Genomic DNA, 7,504 nt, shown 5'->3' on the forward strand with positions numbered 1-7,504 from the left:
GAACTTAGCAAACTGTACAGATTCCTCTTTGAGGAAGTTCTATGTTCACAACCAGAAAAAAGGTAAAAGGGATTTTTTTTTAAATGGCAAATAAAGTATACAATATTAGATTCATTGGAATTACAGTACTCACTAATCATGTAACCCATATTCTGCCTAGGAAATGTGGTTATGGGTAACTCTAAAACATGCTTATGATTTTACATGGTTGCTGTGCTAACTTTGCAATGTTTGCAGAAAGACAAAAAAAATTTGCAAAATATATATGTATAGGAAAAAGCCTAAATTGAAAAAATTAAAATCCATCATAAAACAGGGGAAAATTGTTTCACCATTTTATAACTGCATCTCACTGAGTGTTTGGTTTCTTACTTGCCTGTGATCAGTTCTCACTATTATGCTTGGAGCCAACAAGAAAAGCTAAATAGGCATGAAGATAATGAGACCTGATGGATCTAATGCTTAGCTTTCCTGGTTGCCTTGTAGCATAAATGTAAGCCTCTGAAAATCATAATCTTGCAACAGTAGCTTACTTGAGTAACATTTATCTAAGTACAGCTGGATGACTCCTAAATCAATAAAGATTGCAGATCTGGTTCTTCTAATGGCCCCTTGTGATAATATTCAAAATGCCTGGATCTCCTAAATAAACGAAGAGGTAGATGTTCATATTTGTAGCACAAGGGTTGTGGATTTTTAAAGTGCAAGTTTTAACTTAATAGCCTGGTTTTATGGTTTGATGAGATGCATCTGAGAGGCAGTGATTATAAGGAAAATTGAAATTACAGAAATGACTTTTTTATGCTATCATACACACTTTTTCCAGGTTGAGCATATTAATTGTATTTCTTCACATAACGACTAGTTCTGTCAAGCAGCTTTTAAATAGCTTCTGTTCATATTTTTTTTTCTATTAAAAAGTTAATCTTCAGAGTTCATGAAAGTGAAGGGTTAATCAGTGTCTTGAGCCAAGAAAATCACATACAAACAGTCGGTGATTTCCTTGTTCGAAAACCTGCTGTTCTAACATCAGTGTCATTATGTCTCTCTGAGTTACCACAAATCTTTGAATGTGTTTAACTTAGGTACTCTACTATTCCAGTTCTTTTCTGCTTCCTGGGTCTGATAATGTATGACTTGATTCTGCTAAGCACCTGACTTCTAATCTATATACGCTGCTTTTCATTTTTTTCCTATTCACTGGAATCCTGTTGTACCTCATCCTAATTAGTATGGATCTGTGATACCCATACGTGATTTATGGAGTGTCATGGAGTTGTTCATTGCACATGTGCTGCCATGGCATGCAAAACAGTGCCTGGGCACCAGTGCCAAAAAACACCATGGTTCTCTCTCTGACTGCTGTGGAGTGTGAGGAGCGAAAGCTGTGGGGCTGTACATGAGAAGTGTGGATAATGAGGCAGAATCTGGTGTGAAGAATGTGAGTGGGGCTTTTAAATAGAATTAGAAGGTTATGTACGGGGAATGTGTGTCTTGAGAGGTATATATGTGAAAGAGGTCTGAGGCCCATACGTGGGGTTGAGCGAGTGCAGAGTTTGAGACCATACGCTTGAAGAAGTGGTATGAGGGACAGTGCACGAGGATGTGAGAAGCTGACAGTTATGATGTCAGCTGCAACATGTCCTCCACTGAACGTGGTTCAGGTATTTAGGGTAGTGAGAGCATATGGAAATGGTGGCTATCCAGCTTTGCCTCTGCCTGGTTCTCTGGATGTGGCACTGGAATGTGCCTTACTGACACAGTGAAGGAGGGGAACACAAGAGTATTATGTTGTCACTGTTGCTATAAAAAAAAAATAAAATCTATTCCTAAGCTAAAAAAGCCAACTACTTTCAGGCTCTGTTTTCCATTTACACTGCTAATTTACTGGATTCAACTCCTATAGAAATCAAGGAATCACTCTGGTATGCAAATTTGCATTATTTTATTTGTATAAATTTGTGTTCTTAGTATGTGTTTGCCAAACTAGCTAGCTGAGGTACAGAACCTCAGATGATGTCCTCAATTTGTATTTTATTTTGACTTTGAGACAGGATCTTGAAAATACAACTGAGCAGAGAGCTTACTATTTGTGACGATGCAGTCCTATTAAACTGAGTAGAAATCTGCTAGGCCACCTCAAATGTCTCAGTCAATTGAAGTTATTTTTTAAGGTTGAAACATGTTATGATATTTTTCATGACATTGAAAGTAACCCTGGATTAGTATCTTGGCAACCTGGTTTGCTGTAATGCACTTTATATTTTTTACTCTGTGTTTAATAATAGCAGTTACTAAGGTAGTGAGTGAGTTCATAAGAATACCCTCAGGCATCCAGTGATGTGTCTGATAGTGCAATTAGCTCAGGAAAAATATTTATTTGCCAATGAGCTATAATTACTTGTTTTGCAGTATTTTAGTTTGTCACAGTAGGATTTTTTCAATAAGAGAAACTGTTAAAAGTTAAGAAATTATTTTTCAGTGTTACCCCAGTATCAACTTCGCTGTTTTCAGTAAGGGTGCTGTTTTATTGCCATTTTGTTGTCTCTCAAAATCCTGCCATATTAATGGAAATGACTACCAAAAGCCTAGAAGATATGGGTGAAGGCAAGGATGAAAACTGTAGGTGGATATCTGCTAAGAAATCCTGTGGATAGCTACAAGTCACCTGGCGATAGCTCTCAGCATCTTAGAATTGTTCTCGCTTGATAAATTTTATGTTGTGTGCTAGACAAGCTTCAGCTTTCTCTACAATCTGTATTTTTTCTATATTGTGAGAAAGGAGATGTACTTGAACATCTACTTTTCCAATGATTCTGCAAATAAACTCAACTTTTCATAACGCTTCTCATGCTGGCACTAGTAGAAGGGAAATGATTTGCCTTAGAATCTCGTTTCAGCAATGAAGGCCTCATGTTCCTCCATCAAACAGATTTATCTCACATTAATTTTTTGTGAGAGATTGATGCTGTGAATTTGTAGTTTGGGAGGGACAATGCTTGCAGTGCTGAATTGTTAGCATTGCTTCTGAAAACGCATCAAGTAGCATACATTTTATTCATTTTTTTTGTTTGTCTAAGGCACCTCAGAGCTCCTTCAACCGGGATGGTAGGAAAGCGGATCTGAGTTGGTTACTGACTTCAGGTGCTCTCTAAGGTGGAAAATCTTTCCTAATTAGAAAAGTTGAGCCTATGATGTCAGGACTGTTAAGAAAGATAGCCTTGTTTATCTTTTGATACTGGATGTCATTTTGACTAATACACAGCAAAAAACATTAAAGCTTATAATACAGAGTTTAGGATACAGGAAAAAGCAAATGGTAAGGCAAGAGATTAGCTCCTTGCTTGATATTACAGACAGCTGTCGAAGAAAATGTCATGGACACCTTTTAGCAATAGCTGGAAACAAAAATCTGGATGTTAGTTTAGAACCGCCTTCTGTTATAAGCACATGTGTAATAATGGCATGAAATTGCTGAACTAGAAAGGGAAAGGCTGTTAAGACTGAGTGTTGCTCTAAAAACTAGACCCTCTCCCTAGTTTTGTTGTAAAGTTCTTCCATGATGTTAAGCAAAATATATGATGAAGACTTCTTGCAGTTTGTCACTGTGTTTGTTCCTCTTTTTTTGGGTACCAGCTTAAGACCTTTTCTGTGACTTGTAGCTGTACCATCTTCTTACAGCTTCAGCTGAAGTCAGTGGACCCTGTACTTGAATTTATAATATGCTGTAAAGCACTGCATGTAAAGTTAAGCAGCTATCACTGAGATTTTTCCCACCATAAGCTCTTTCTCAATCTCCCCTCAGTAAAATGGGGACAATACATGCTACAGATTTTGTAAAAATTGAATTTGTTAATATTTGTATAGCATTCAGCTAATATAGCTAATATTTTCCCTGAGAAAAGATCAAAGGAAATCAGTAATTCAGAACAGCACTTGAATAATGTAAGATAAGATATAAAGAGCTGCACACTTAACAGGGAGGAGCTCATTAACTGAAAACTCTTTGCTTGGGGTACTGTCATTTAGAACAATATAATGCATATTCACAAAACAAAGCAAATTAAACTTGCTCTGGAAGCTTTGTGCTTGATGCTTCTTGAAGTGTGCTTATTTTGCAACTATAATAGTTCTGAATGTAGTTTTATGTGAGTAATACATTCAATTAAATACTTAAAATTATGAGGTCTTATCTTTGGATATTTGAGCTTATGGATAGCCAGTTATATAAAAAACTAAATCAAAGTCACGTTATTTTGAAAGGTCAATCTGAAATGTTATCATAGTTTTGTGATACTATGGTAACTGAGCAGCTTTTTCTACTCACACAGTGTAAGACTTAGCAGTTCTACGAAGCTTACTAAGAGGGTTGTCTAGGATTTTCCTACCAGTGAGAAATTCCTGCTAGATGCAGTATTTCTGTTATTAATTCCTGATTTCTGGGATAGCTAGAGTAGTACAAATAGCTACTAAAAAAGAAAAGAAGGTATTTTTGAAAAGCTAAATACCATACATTTAAGGAGGTTAAGCTGTGCTATGTATCTAGAAAGAAATTTCCCCATAGAAAATTTATCACTTAGCTGCCTCCCACAGGATTTCTAGCATATATTTCTAGAGCACTTGGAACTGGCCACTGGTTTCTTAGGTTTTTACCAGTGTTTTGGTACAGTTGACAGGAATCTAGCTAAAAATCTCTGAAGAGAATTAGAATAGCCCAGAGACTGCTCTAACTTGGTCTAGTAGTTAAACGTGTCCCCAACAACAGAAAGCTGAGAATGATATAAATGCTCATATTTCCCCACTTCCTTCACTGGAGGCATTGCTTGCTATTCTGGGATACAAAAGCAGCTGGGTTGTTGAATTAGCCATATTCTTCTCTAGTCATGAGCTCAGAATTTCCATTGAAGTTACTGTAAGTTTTGCACAAAAATCAAGGGCAGTACATTGGCCAGAACGTGTGCTAAATAAATATTTATACACAAATCAGAATGCTACTGACGGCTTCTTTACACTTTAAAATTCTAAATATTTAAAGAAGCATCTGTTACTAAACTGAGGCATCATTTTTGAAAGTACCCATATTTACTGAGTGGAAGTACACATATTTGAAAGTACACATATTTACTGAGTGGGTACCCATATTTAATGAGATGAACACAGTGACAAACTCTTGGGCCAGAAGAATGCACATAAATACAATAGTAAAAGCAATATGATATTATTGAATTAAAATTATAATGAACAGAACATTTCATTTATGTGAATATTAACTACTGTGAAAGATAAACCATAACCAATGGAATAACCCTTGTTATTGTGCGTGCCTAAACTTTTAACATGTTTCAAGATTCATATGATCTTTTTTGAGAAGCTTTCTGAATTTTATTTACCTGAAATCAGGTTGAATCAATGTATTTGATGTATCATTTGAACAGGTAAGAAACACAAGAGGTTCCTGGTCGTCTTTGAATAGTGTACGTATTATTCCATTTCCATGCCCTTCATGCCACCATCTCTTTTCAAAACTTGTCATATAATTTTGCAATTAATACTTCAAAATGCTGCATATTTATAGTCACTTTCCTTCTTTGGTTAAAAGAAAAGCTGTATGTGCAAGTTTGTATGTGCATGATGAGACCATCCTCTTGAACTTTCTCATGTCTGGAGCTTTCCATTTCAGAGATCCTCAGAGGGATACCTCTCAAAAAAACCGTGCTTATGTGTAAATGTCAAGAAGCTAGAGATAAAAGCTGATTTTAAAGAGCTGAAGTCTCCTGAGCCTTACAGTCTTGCTTCACAGAAAAGCCTCTAAACATATGGTTTATGTCGCTGAGGCTGGGATTCATCTGCCCCAAGCTGAGGCATCCAGTGTGTAGTTAGACACTTCTCCCAAAGCTAAGCTTATGTATTTAGTATAATGCAATTTTATTAGGCCAGAGAAAAAATTCCTATACCAGTGAGATGCACTCTAGATATCTAGACCTTCATCCTAAGCAGCACAGCTCTATTAAGTCACCTCGACCACCTAGAAATCTTTGAGTCTCTAAGTTGTTCACTGGGAAAGCTCAATGCAGCTATCTCCCTCTATGACTTGTCTTTGTCCCTTTCTGCATACAGATGAATTCACTGTCAGAACAATGACAGATCACTTTTGGAAAAAGGACTGTAGAGATTCCCTTTGCCTCTGAGTTATATAGCACAAGGTCCAAAAAACCACGAGGGGCATTCAACATAAATAGAAAAGAGTAGCAACTACAGTTGTAAGCAGAGGTACAGCTATATTCAATGACTGTGAAAGGAAGAGGCCCATGCATCCCTGCATCTTGATCAAGAAATAAAGCGCACCAAAGCTTTGGGAGAGATCACGCACTGGAACTCTAGGCCTAGCTTGAACTTTTACTGGTGGACCAGGAGGAAAACAGTCCCTGGCTGGAGAGTGTGGAGCAGCAACACAACATTGCTAGTGAGCCATGTTTCTGTTTCATCAAAACAGTTTCAGCTGCCAGTACACCCTCAGCTATGAGGGAGCAGAGTCTACACCCAGGCAAGAAGCTTTCAATATCCTCAATTACGTCTTAAGTTAGGGGACCCTCCACCACCTCTGCTGCCCTGGCCGCTTGGATTTCAGGCAGTTGTCATAGCAGCCACCTCGTCATTCCAGATCATCAAAGAGCCAGGTACACTGCTGTTGCTCTACTGCAGTGACCAGGCAGCAGCATATGGAGAGCCACCTGTCCCTAACACAGCGTTTGCTTAGAAGGGTAGCAGTTAGCTGATGCCTGTTCATGATTTTGGAGGAATCTGGTGGCTAGAATGCATAAGGTAATACTGTGCAACCTGAGGGAACTGGCGGTATTTGTTGCATGCTCAGGAACAAAGCTGTCCCACTAGAGTTTACACAGGTGCAACATGGTATCCATATGGAATCTGCATCTCACAGTGCAGGCTTTATTTAGGATGTCTAAGAAGCTTGAAGGATATAAGACTCAAAGCATAAGTGCCTGAAGGATCTGTGTGAAAGAAAAACAGCAAAAAGTGAAACAGTTTTTATATTAGAAATATATAGGTGTTGAATCTAGCTTAAGTGGTCAACCATTGTAACTGGTAGGTAGGTACTGTGGCCCCAAGAGTAGGACCACTATGGGTTCTTACCCCTAGAACTAATCCTCTTTAACTGGGTTAAGATCTCAAGTGAAACCTAGTCAAGGCTGCCCCCTTGAGTATTTTCTAGTGGAGAAGCCTGGAAGAGTTAAAAGGATACACATTCCTCCCTTAAACTCATAAGTCCACCTGCTGTCTGCAACCTCCATTCTGGAATTTCTATAGCTTGATTGCTCCACTACTCAAGTGAAGAACCTAGCACAGGAACGTCAGCCCCTGCTTGCGCTACGTGGGTCTTTAGGGAGCTTTCTGCTTCATTTGGGATTTCACTTTTAGTCCAGAGGGACTCCATCCTGAAAAAGGTGATGGAGCACTCCTGGAGTATGTTCAAAGAGGCCAGAAG

Source organism: Apteryx mantelli, chromosome 4, assembly GCF_036417845.1.
Source record: "Apteryx mantelli isolate bAptMan1 chromosome 4, bAptMan1.hap1, whole genome shotgun sequence".
Taxonomy (NCBI): domain Eukaryota; kingdom Metazoa; phylum Chordata; class Aves; order Apterygiformes; family Apterygidae; genus Apteryx; species Apteryx mantelli.